The sequence below is a fragment of the Dendropsophus ebraccatus genome, chromosome 14, assembly GCF_027789765.1.
Source record: "Dendropsophus ebraccatus isolate aDenEbr1 chromosome 14, aDenEbr1.pat, whole genome shotgun sequence".
NCBI classification, from domain to species: Eukaryota; Metazoa; Chordata; class Amphibia; order Anura; family Hylidae; genus Dendropsophus; species Dendropsophus ebraccatus.
Window position 1 is genome coordinate 58,306,839 of NC_091467.1, and position 12,500 is coordinate 58,319,338.

At 49.7% G+C, this 12,500-nt stretch overlaps 4 non-coding genes across 4 annotated transcripts; all 4 read right to left on the reverse strand.

Annotated features, from left to right (window-relative positions):
• Nucleotides 1-2,990: 2,990 nt before the first annotated feature.
• On the reverse strand, nucleotides 2,991-3,063 carry TRNAK-CUU (transfer RNA lysine (anticodon CUU)). The gene has a single exon. It is a non-coding gene; the product is annotated as a tRNA-Lys (tRNA).
• Nucleotides 3,064-4,169: 1,106 nt separating this feature from the next.
• TRNAK-CUU (transfer RNA lysine (anticodon CUU)) lies at nucleotides 4,170-4,242 on the reverse strand. The gene has a single exon. It is a non-coding gene; the product is annotated as a tRNA-Lys (tRNA).
• A 7,406-nt stretch (nucleotides 4,243-11,648) lies between these two features.
• Nucleotides 11,649-11,721, reverse strand: TRNAK-CUU (transfer RNA lysine (anticodon CUU)). Its single transcript has one exon. It is a non-coding gene; the product is annotated as a tRNA-Lys (tRNA).
• Nucleotides 11,722-12,234: 513 nt separating this feature from the next.
• TRNAK-CUU (transfer RNA lysine (anticodon CUU)) lies at nucleotides 12,235-12,307 on the reverse strand. Its single transcript has one exon. It is a non-coding gene; the product is annotated as a tRNA-Lys (tRNA).
• Nucleotides 12,308-12,500: the final 193 nt, after the last annotated feature.

The following is a 12,500-nucleotide window of genomic DNA, read 5'->3' on the forward strand; positions in this document are numbered from 1 at the left end:
TTATCCTGAAAGTTTGTTCGTTTCTTTTTCAAGGGGGGGGGGGGTGGGGTGTGGTAACTTGTGTTGTGGAGTGACCCTGCCGAGGTATTGGGTGGAAGTGATGGAAAGTAAGCACAACCAGAAAAGACAAAAGACAGCCAACCGCCCAACGTGGGGCTCGAACCCACGACCCTGAGATTAAGAGTCTCATTGCTCTACCAAACTGAGCTAGCCGGGCAACCGTTGCGTGCTATCTGGCCTGACGGGCGGCAGAGGGTGTCACCAACTGCAGCTGTAGGCGAGAAGACTGCGAGGTCTGGGTTTCCGGCCGCATCAGAGACTGCGACCCAAGGCCCAGCATTGGTGGTTCAGTGGTAGAAATTCTCGCCTGCCACGCGGGAGGCCCGGGTTCGATTCCGGCCAAGCAGCGCCGCTCTTTAGTCGTTCAGCTCCCCTAACCAGTCGGAATCTTGGTTTCCGGCCGGTACCACAGGGAAGCTTTGGAGCGACAGTGAACGCAACAAACTGCTTTGGACTGCAGCCGGATGCTGCGCAAGAGGTCTCTGTATTGCAGTAGCCTGATGTGTTTCAGACAGCGGATTGCCTTTGCAATCCTTATCCTGAAAGTTTGTTCGTTTTCTTTTTTTTCAAGGGGGGGGGGGTGTAACTTTGTGTTGGGGAGGACCTGCGAGGTATTGGGTGGAGTGATGGAAGTAAGCACAACCAGAAAAGACAAAAGACAGCCAACGCCCAACGTGGGGCTCGAACCACGACCCTGAGATTAAGAGTCTCATGCTCTACCGACTGAGCTAGCCGGGCAACCGTTGCGTGCCATGGCCTGACGGGCGGCAGAGGGGGTCACCACTGCAGCTGTAGGCGAGAAGGACTGCGAGGTCTGGGTTTCCGGCCGCATCAGTGACTGCGACCCAAGGCCCAGCATGGTGGTTCAGTGGTAGAATTATGCCTGCCACGCGGGAGGCCCGGGTTCGATTCCCGGCCAATGCAGCGCCGCTCTTTTAGTCGTTCAGCTCCCCTAACCCAGTCGGAATCTTGGTTTCCGGCCGGTACCACAGGGAAGCTTTGGAGCGACACTGAACGCAACAAACTGCTTTGGACTGCAGCGGATGCTTGCACAAGAGGTCTCTGTATTGCAGTAGCCTGATGGTTTCAGACAGCGGATTGCCTTTGCAATCCTTATCCTGAAAGTTTGTTAGTTTTTCTTTTTTTTCAAGGGGGGGGGGGGGGGTGTAACTTTGTGTTGGGGAGTGACCCTGCGAGGTATTGGGTGGAGTGATGGAAGTAAGCACAACCAGAAAAGACAAAAGACAGCCAACCGCCAAACGTGGGGCTCGAACCCACGACCCTGAGATAAGAGTCTCATGCTCTACCGACTGAGCTAGCCGGGCAACCGTTGCGTGCCATGGCCTGACGGGCGGCAGAGGGGGTCACCACTGCAGCTGTAGGCGAGAAGACTGCGAGGTCTGGGTTTCCGGCGTATCAGTGACTGCGACCCAAGGCCCAGCATTGGTGGTTCAGTGGTAGAATTCTCCCTAACAGTCGGAAATCTTGGTTCGGCCGGTACCACAGGGAAGCTTTGGAGCGACAGTGAACGCAACAAACTGCTTTGGACTGCAGCCGGATGCTTGCAAGAGGTCTCTGTATTGCAGTAGCCGATGTGTTTCAGACAGCGGATTGCCTTTGCAATCCTTATCCTGAAAGTTTGTTCGTTTTCTTTTTTTCAAAGGGGGGGGGGGGTGTGTAACTTTGTGTTGGGGAGTGACCTGCGAGGTATTGGGTGGAGTGATGGAAGTAAGCACAACCAGAAAAGACAAAAGACAGCCAACCGCCCAAACGTGGGCTCGAACCCACGACCCTGAGATTAAGAGTCTCATGCTCTACCGACTGAGCTAGCCGGGCAACCGTTGCGGTGCCATGGCCTGACGGGCGGCAGAGGGGGTCACCACTGCAGCTGTAGGCGAGAAGACTGCGAGGTCTGGTTTCCGGCCGTATCAGTGACTGCGACCAAGGCCCAGCATTGGTGGTTCAGTGGTAGAATTCTTGCCTGCCACGCGGGAGGCCGGGTTCGATTCCCGGCCAATGCAGCGCCGCTCTTTTAGTCGTTCAGCTCCCCTAACCCAGTCGGAATCTTGGTTTCGGCCGGTACCACAGGGAAGCTTTGGAGCGACAGCTGAACGCAACAAAATGCTTTGGACTGCAGCCGGATGCTTGCAAGAGGTCTCTGTATTGCAGTAGCCTGATGTGTTTTCAGACAGCGGATTGCCTTTGCAATCCTTATCCTGAAAGTTTGTTCGTTTTTCTTTTTTTCAAAGGGGGGGGTGTAACTTTGTGTTGGGGAGTGACCCTGCGAGGTATTGGGTGGAGTGATGGAAGTAAGCACAACCAGAAAAGACAAAAGACAGCAAACGCCCAACGTGGGGCTCGAACCCACGACCCTGAGATTAAGAGTCTCATGCTCTACCGACTGAAGCTAGCGGGCAAACGTTGCGTGCCATGGCCTGACGGGCGGCAGGCAGAGGGGGTCACCACTGCAGCTGTAGGCGAGAAGACTGCGAGGTCTGGGTTTCCGGCCGCATCAGTGACTGCGACCCAAGGCCCAGCATTGGGGTTCAGTGGTAGAATTCTCGCCTGCCACGCGGGAGGCCCGGGTTCGATTCCCGGCCAATGCAGCGCCGCTCTTTTAGTCGTTCAGCTCCCCTAACCCAGTCGGAATCTTGGTTCGGCCGGTACCACAGGGAAGCTTTGGAGCGACAGCTGAACGCAACACAACTGCTTTGGACTGCAGCCGGATGCTTGCAAGAGGTCTCTGTATTGCAGTAGCCTGATGTGTTTCAGACAGCGGATTGCCTTTGCAATCCTATCCTGAAAGTTTGTTCGTTTTCTTTTTTTTCAAGGGGGGGGGGGGGTGTAACTTTGGTTGGGGAGTGACCCTGCGAGGTATTGGGTGGAGTGATGGAAGTAAGCACAACCAGAAAAGACAAAAGACAGCCAACCGCCCAACGTGGGGCTCGAACCCACGACCCTGAGATTAAGAGTCTCATGCTCTACCGACTGAGCTAGCCGGGCAAACCGTTGCGTGCCATGGCCTGACGGGCGGCAGAGGGGGTCACCACTGCAGCTGTAGGCGAGAAGACTGCGAGGTCTGGGTTTCCTGCCGCATCAGTGACTGCGATTCAAGGCCCAGCATTGGTGGTTCAGTGGTAGAATTCTCGCCTGCCACGCGGGAGGCCCGGGGTCGATTCCCGGCCAATGCAGCGCCGCTCTTTTAGTCGTTCAGCTCCCCTAACCCAGTCGGAATCTTGGTTTCCGGCCGGTACCACAGGGAAGCTTTGGAGCGACAGCTGAACGCAACAAACTGCTTTGGACTGCAGCCGGATGCTTGCAGAGGTCTCTGTATTGCAGTATCCTGATGTGTTTCAGACAGCGGATTGCCTTTGCAATCCTATCCTGAAAGTTTGTTCGTTTTCTTTTTTTTCAAGGGGGGGGGGGGTGTAACTTTGTGTTGGGGAGTGACCCTGCGAGGTATTGGGTGGAGTGATGGAAGTAAGCACAACCAGAAAAGACAAAAGACAGCCAATCCGCCCCAACGTGGGGCTCGAACCCACGGACCCTGAGATTAAAAGTCTCCTGCTCTACCGACTGAGCTAGCCGGGGCAAACCGTTGCGAGCCATGCCTGATGGGCGGCAGAGGGGGTCACCACTGCAGCTGTAGGCGAGAAGACTGCGAGGTCTGGGTTTCCGGCCGCATCAGTGACTGCGACCCAAGGCCAGCATTGGTGGTTCAGTGGTAGGATTCTCGCCTGCCACGCGGGAGGCCCGGGTTCGATTCCCGGCCAATGCAGCGCCGCTCTTTTAGTCGTTCAGCTCCCCTAACCCAGTCGGAATCTTGGTTTCCGGCCGGTACCACAGGGAAGCATTGGAGCGACAGCTGAACGCAACAAACTGCTTTGGACTGCAGCCGGATGCTTGCAAGAGGTCTCTGTATTGCAGTAGCCTGATGTGTTTCAGACAGCGGATTGCCTTTGCAATCCTTACCTGAAAGTTTGTTCGTTTTCTTTTTTTTTCAAGGGGGGGGGGTGTAACTTTGTGTTGGGGAGTGACCCTGCGAGGTATTGGGTGGAGTGATGGAAGTAAGCACAACCAGAAAAGACAAAAGACAAAAGACAGCCAACCGCCCAACGTGGGGCTCGAACCCACGACCCTGAGATTAAGAGTCTCATGCTCTACCGACTGAGCTAGCCGGGCAACCGTTGCGTGCCGTGGCCTGACGGGCGGCAGAGGGGGTCACCACTGCAGCTGTAGGCGAGAAGACTGCGAGGTCTGGGTTTCCGGCCGCATCAGTGACTGCGACCCAAGGCCCAGTATTGGTGGTTCAGTGGTAGAATTCTCGCCTGCCACGCGGGAGGCCCGGGTTCGATTACCGGCCAATGCAGCGCTGCTCTTTTAGTCGTTCAGCTCCCCTAACCCAGTCGGAATCTTGGTTTCCGGCCGGTACCACAGGGAAGCTTTGGAGCGACAGCTGAACGCAACAAACTGCTTTGGACTGCAGCCGGATGCTTGCAAGAGGTCTCTGTATTGCAGTAGCCTGATGTGTTTCAGACAGCGGATTGCCTTTGCAATCCTTATCCTGAAAGTTTGTTCGTTTTCTTTTTTTTCAAGGGGGGGGGGGGTGTAACTTTGTGTTGGGGAGTGACCCTGCGAGGTATTGGGTGGAGTGATGGAAGTAAGCACAACCAGAAAAGACAAAAGACAGCCAACCGCCCAACGTGGGGCTCGAACCCACGACCCTGAGATTAAGAGTCTCATGCTCTACCGACGAGCTAGCCGGGCAACCGTTGCGTGCCATGGCCTGACGGGCGGCAGAGGGGGTCACCACTGCAGCTGTAGGCGAGAAGACTGCGAGGTCTGGGTTTCCGGCCGTATCAGTGACTGCGACCCAAGGCCCAGCATTGGTGGTTCAGTGGTAGAATTCTCCCCTAACCCAGTCGGAATCTTGGTTTCCGGCCGGTACCACAGGGAAGCTTTGGAGCGACAGCTGAACGCAACAAAGGATAATTTTTTACTCACCGTAAATTTTTCTTTCCTGTAGTCCGAAGCAGCAGCACAAATGGGGAAGATCCTATCTTCCTGCAATGGTAGGACAGATGGTACTAATAAAAGATTGATTAGGAGCCCTATAAGAAGGCCATACAGACCCCTCCTCCTTGTGTTAATTCTAACGACGAAAAAAATTTAAAATTCATAATAAAATCTTAGTTAATAAGGCATTAAAACAATCAAGGTATGCTGCATAAATAATAGTTTGTTTAAATCAGGGCGGGAAGTCTGTGCTGCTGCTTCGGACTACAGGAAAGAAAATTTACGGTGAGTAAAAAATTATCCTTTCCCTTACGTCCTCAGCAGCAGCACAAATGGGGATATAGCAAGCTATGAAAACAGACTAGGGAGGGCCATTACATTACAGAAGACAGAATGGCTGAGCCAAAAACTGGTTGACTCGTGAATATCTAGTCTATAGTGCTTGACAAAAGGTATTGACGGACGACCATGAAGCAGTCCTGCATATTTGTTCCAAGGGTACAGATCTTTTTTCAGCCCATGTGGATGATATTGCCCTCATTGAATGTGCCTTGATTGCACCAGGTACCTGTAATCCAGCTTCTTGTTAGCATATGGAGATGACTTCCCTTATCCATCTGGACAGAGAAGCTTTGGATGACTTGCATCCTTTGTTTTTCCCTGCAAAGGATAAAAACAAGTGGTTAGATTTCCTGAAGGAGTTTGCCCGTTCAATATACATGCTCCAAGCCCTTCCCACATCTAAGGGATGAAGCTCCTTCTCTCCCGTGTTGGCAGGAGTAATGGATTGTAACAATGGAGATGTGGAAGAGACTTTCACCCACCAGGCTTCAAACATCTTCTTTACCTTCAGGTAGGTTCTGTAGGCAGTTGTGGCTCTGGACTACAGAAGAGTGGTCACCACTTTGACAGCATATCAATTCCCACCTTGTTGACGGCAGTCAAGCTTCGGACAAGCCTGCCCTCTTGAGTTATTAACTGAGGGTATACAGAAGCCTCCAGATTATTCCTATGGAATTAGCGCCATGCTTTTAGATAATATAAGAGGCCATCATGAAACCAGAGACTTGCTACTTGCAAGATTTTTAGACTCTGCCCACACCTGGCAGGGACGCTGGGAGTAATCCCTGCTACTCTGTGTCAGTAGCTGGGGAGACTGGGAGAGTTCCCAGAAGATTCTTAGGCAGGGGGCTCACCATTGTGAACCATGCCCTCTTGGGTCAATAGGGGCAAATGAGGCTGACCAAGGCCCAACCTTGTCTCAGATTCTGCAAGACTCTGGGCTTTTTAGGAGTGAGGAAAAAAGGTTTTCCAATTTGAACCTTGAATAGGAATAGGTCTATCCTCCATGCGATTTTCCAGAAAGCTTCTGGTCCAGAGACCGTTCCTCCGACAGGGTTACATCGCAGCATAGATTGCAGCAGACAAAATGCCCCTGCCTCCAGTAGTGCCCCTATAAAGATCGGTATGCGCCATCCTAGATGCGGTTTTGATCTTATACTGATAGCTTACCATAGATTGGTGTGCTGGAGTGGACTAGTATTCCCTTCATATGTTGGATGCCAGCAACATTTCTGATGGGGATTAGGCTTCCTTGCCCGTTGCTCATACAAGCGCCCCACTGCTTGATATATCAATGGTTTTCTCTACCCACTTCATTGGGAGACTGCTGCCATTGAGCAGAAAAAGCTATCCTTGTCTCTGGGTGTTATTTCCAGTGTAGACATAAGACCCAAGGGTATCAGATGAAGTGACAGCAACTGGGGAGTGCTGAGAACCCCGACTTGTGTCAACTTCTGTAATCTCTCTGGAGGAAGAAAAGTCACAGACTGGGGATCTATTCTCCTCCTTAGGAATTGTTCGATGCCAGAAAACAATGATGAGCTTCAATTTTCTCAAACAGTCAAAGTACAATAGACATCCTCTTGGTGACTGTAGATGGAGCCAAGATTATTCCAGATAGAAGGGCTGTAAATTGAAAAGAATGCCAATTGCCTTGTACAAAAGGTCTTGATGTAAAGGAATATGCAGCTTTTGTCTGTAGACAGGTACATGCGGGTATACATGGCCAGATAACGTCCTTCTTCTAGGAGGGAACTACAGAGCATAAATCCTCCATACAACCGCCTTCTCAGAGGAGGCTGTATACAGGTACATGCAGGTATACCTGGTCAGATAACATCCTTCTTCTAGGAGGGACCTACAGATCATAGATCCCACATACAGCACCTTCCTCAGAGGAGGCTGTATACAGGTATACACGGTCAGATAACATCCCTCTAGGAGGGACCCACAGATCAAAATTCAATATGGTAGCCTTTCCTATCATATAACACTGGTACAGACCTCTCTCATTATGGAAATAAATTGTCAGAAAAGACGTAGTCACAAGTTCTTGTCCCCATCTCCAAGGCCTCCGAGACGTCTGGTCCTTCTTGTGCAGGATTCTTTCCTTTACCTTCCATACTAGAATTCCTACGGAATGTGGAACAAAGTAGAAGTTCCTTCTCTTATTAGACTTTCATGAGAATGTCCAATACAGATCCAACTATCTTTATATTGGAGTGAACATCTGCCCCCTTACAACGAAGAACCAGTCTCCAAACTGTGGGGATCGGGCAGCCAAGTATACTGCTCAGCTATAGTAATATAGACATTTATTTTATTTATTTATTTATTTTTATTTATTTATTTATTTATTTATTTATTTATTTTTTTTTTTTTTTTAAATACTAAGAAATTTTTTTTTTTTTTTTTTTTTTTTTATTTTAAAAATGACTTTGTGCGTCTGAAGGAGCCATGACCTCGGACTCCATCCAGTTCAGCCTGTAGATTATCATTCAGATGTAAAATCTTAAGCAGTCATTGTCTCTTCTGAGAAAAAGTTGCAATCCACAAATGAATTCTCTGCCACCTTAAAGTGGAATCTTGCAGGATCTGTACGCCAAGAAAGCTTTTTCCCCAGAAGTTCTGTTACCAGAATCCTGCTACATCCAAGGATGGAAGTTGTGCCAGACTGACCGGCCGACTAACAGACTAGTGCAGAGTGCCTGGAATCAGACACACAGGTGCACTGAATATGCAACCAGCAATCCTAAAGCAGTGTTCACACATAGCAGCTTCATAGTTTTACTGCATTCTTCAGTACACAGAAGCTCCATAGGGTCACTGCATCATCTGATATCAGTATTACAGAGTGTAACTAGACAGCAGGTGTACACAGTATTACAGAGTAATTAGACTGTAGGTATATACAGTACACATCCAGCATCTCTAAGAATGTAGCTTCATAGGTCACTGCATTATCTGATAACAGTACTAATCAGATAGTACACAGATGTACACATCTACAATCCTAAGGCCATGTTCACACACAGTAGCTTTACTGCATTCTTAAATAGCAGCACTGGAGCAGCGCAAAAAAACTCCATAGAATCACTGCATCATCTGATGGCTGTATTATGGAAAGTAATCAGATAGCAGGTGTATCCAGTACACATCCAGCAGCTCTAAGCATGTGCTCACACACATAGCTCCATATGGTCACTATATAATCTGATAGCAGTATTAGGGAAAGTAATTAGATAGATGTATCCAGTACACAACTAGCAACTCTAAGGCTGTGTTCACACACAGTAGCTTCATAGGGCACTGCATCATCTGATAGCAGTATAGTGAAAGAAATCAGACAGCAGGTGTTACACAGTACACTACAATTCTAAGGCAATGTTCACACACAGTGGCTTCATAACTTCACTGTATTCTTAAATAGCAGCACACAGAAGGTCCACATGATAACCATCATCTGATAGCAGTATTAGTCAAGGTAATTAAACAGCAGGTGTACATAGTACGCAACTAAATTCTAAGGCAGTGTTCACACACAGTAGCTTCACTGCATTCTTAAATGTTAGCACACAGAAGGTCCACATGATCACTATATCATCTGATAGCAGTATAGTGAAAGTAAATAGACAGCAGGTGTATAGTATACAACTAACAATTCTAAGGCCGTGTTCATACACAGTAGCTTCACTGCATTCTTAAATGGCAGCACTGGAGTAGCACACAGACGCTCCATAGGGTGACTGCGTCATCTGTTAGCAGTATTAGTGAAAGTTATTAGACAGGAGGTGTATCTACCACTACACGATAACTCTAAGGCTGTGTTCATACACAGTTTTATAGCTTCATTGTATCATCTGATAGAAATACTGGAAAAGTAATCAGACCGCAGGTATACACACTACACAACTACAATTCTAAGGCTGTGTTCACACACACACAATTTCACTGCATCATCTGGTAGCAGTACTATAGAAAGTAATTAGTCAGCAGGTGTTCACAATGCACAAATAGCAGCTCTAGGGTTGTGTGCACACACAAACACACAGTTTTATAGCTTCACTGCATCATCCGATGGCAGTACTATAGAAAGTAATGAGGCAACAGGTGTACACAATTAGCAGCTCTAGGGCTGTGTTCACATACAGTTTCAGAGCTTCACTGCATCATCTGGTAGCAGTACTATAGCAAGTAATCAGGCAGCAGGTGTGCACACTGCACAACTAGCAGCTCTAGGGTTGTGTGCACACAGTTTTATAGCTTCACTGCATCATCTGGTAGCAGTGCTATAGCAAGTAATCAGGCAGCAGGTGTGCACACTGCACAACTAGCAGCTCTAGGGTTGTGTGCACACAGTTTTATAGCTTCATTGCATCATCTGGTAGCAGTGCTATAGAAAGTAATGAGGCAGTAGGTGTGCACAATTAGCAGCTCTAGGGCTGTGTTCACATACAGTTTCAGAGCTTCACTGCATCATCTGGTAGCAGTGCTATAGAAAGTAATCAGGCAGTAGGTGTGCACACTGCACAACTAACAGCTCTAGGGTTGTGTGCACACACAAACACACAGTTTTATAGCTTCACTGCATCATCCGATGGCAGTACTATAGAAAGTAATGAGGCAACAGGTGTACACAATTAGCAGCTCTAGGGCTGTGTTCACACACATACACAGTTTCACTGTAGCAGTACTGGAGAAAATTATGAGACAGCAGGTGTACTAAATACCCAACTAGCAGCTTTAAAGCTGTGTTCATGTATACTCACTATAGTTACATAGGTCACTCATATAGTGAAGCAGTCTAACAGGACTTGCACAACCAATGTTAAAAAAAGTGAAAAACATTGAAACGAAACATTTGAGGCATAAAAGCCTCATACAACATATATATATATATCCAATAATCCTCCTGATACACATGCCAGGCTTCCAGCTCAAAAGAAAAAACAGCATATCTTACCTTGCTGAAGTATCAAGAAACATTAGCAGCCGCCCAGGTGAGGACACAGGTCTGGCAGCACCATGATACTTACTGCAGCAGCTTCATGGCTTCCCTCACACAGCGGCTCCATACAGCAGAGAAGCTGAGTGATAACTCTACTAAAAAGTAAATAATCTCCTCTCTGATACAGCAGAGCAGGAAAAACAACATTTCTATAAATTTCCCCTCTCCACACGACCATGTGGAAAGGAAGAATCTTTGGAAAGGAAAGTCAGACACAAACATAGGCCTGAGCCTGCTTCCCTCTCCTACCACCTGTCCCACAGGAGGACAGAAAAAAACACAAGGAGGAGGGGTCTGTATGGCCTTCTTATAGGGCTCCTAATCAATCTTTTATTAGTACCATCTGTCCTACCATTGCAGGAAGATAGGATCTTCCCCATTTGTGCTGCTGCTGAGGACGTAAGGGAAACTGCTTTGGACTGCAGCCGGATGCTTGCAAGAGGTCTCTGTATTGCAGTAGCCTGATGTGTTTCAGACAGCGGATTGCCTTTGCAATCCTTATCCTGAAAGTTTGTTCGTTTTCTTTTTTTTCAAGGGGGGGGGGGGGTGTAACTTTGTGTTGGGGAGTGACCCTGCGAGGTATTGGGTGGAGTGATGGAAGTAAGCACAACCAGAAAAGACAAAAGACAGCCAACCGCCCAACGTGGGGCTCGAACCCACGACCCTGAGATTAAGAGTCTCATGCTCTTCCGACTGAGCTAGCCGGGCAACCGTTGCGTGCCATGGCCTGACGGGCGGCAGAGGGGGTCACCACTGCAGCTGTAGGCGAGAAGACTGCGAGGTCTGGGTTTCCGGCCGTATCAGTGACTGCGACCCAAGGCCCAGCATTGGTGGTTCAGTGGTAGAATTCTTGCCTGCCACGCGGGAGGCCTGGGTTCGATTCCCGGCCAATGCAGCGCCGCTCTTTTAGTCGTTCAGCTCCCCTAACCCAGTCGGAATCTTGGTTTCCGGCCGGTACCACAGGGAAGCTTTGGAGCGACAGCTGAACGCAACAAACTGCTTTGGACTGCAGCCGGATGCTTGCAAGAGGTCTCTGTATTGCAGTAGCCTGATGTGTTTCAGACAGCGGATTGCCTTTGCAATCCTTATCCTGAAAGTTTGTTCGTTTTCTTTTTTTTCAAGGGGGGGGGGGGGTGTAACTTTGTGTTGGGGAGTGACCCTGCGAGGTATTGGGTGGAGTGATGGAAGTAAGCACAACCAGAAAAGACAAAAGACAGCCAACCGCCCAACGTGGGGCTCGAACCCACGACCCTGAGATTAAGAGTCTCATGCTCTACCGACTGAGCTAGCCGGGCAACCGTTGCGTGCCATGGCCTGCCGGGCGGCAGAGGGGGTCACCACTGCAGCTGTAGGCGAGAAGACTGCGAGGTCTGGGTTTCCGGCCGCATCAGTGACTGCGACCCAAGGCCCAGCATTGGTGGTTCAGTGGTAGAATTCTCGCCTGCCACGCGGGAGGCCCGGGTTCGATTCCCGGCCAATGCAGCGCCGCTCTTTTAGTCGTTCAGCTCCCCTAACCCAGTCGGAATCTTGGTTTCCGGCCGGTACCACAGGGAAGCTTTGGAGCGACAGCTGAACGCAACAAACTGCTTTGGACTGCAGCCGGATGCTTGCAAGAGGTCTCTGTATTGCAGTAGCCTGATGTGTTTCAGACAGCGGATTGCCTTTGCAATCCTTATCCTGAAAGTTTGTTCGTTTTCTTTTTTTTCAAGGGGGGGGGGGGTGTAACTTTGTGTTGGGGAGTGACCCTGCGAGGTATTGGGTGGAGTGATGGAAGTAAGCACAACCAGAAAAGACAAAAGACAGCCAACCGCCCAACGTGGGGCTCGAACCCACGACCCTGAGATTAAGAGTCTCATGCTCTACCGACTGAGCTAGCCGGGCAACCGTTGCGTGCCATGGCCTGACGGGCGGCAGAGGGGGTCACCACTGCAGCTGTAGGCGAGAAGACTGCGAGGTCTGGGTTTCCGGCCGCATCAGTGACTGCGACCCAAGGCCCAGCATTGGTGGTTCAGTGGTAGAATTCTCGCCTGCCACGCGGGAGGCCCGGGTTCGATTCCCGGCCAATGCAGCGCCG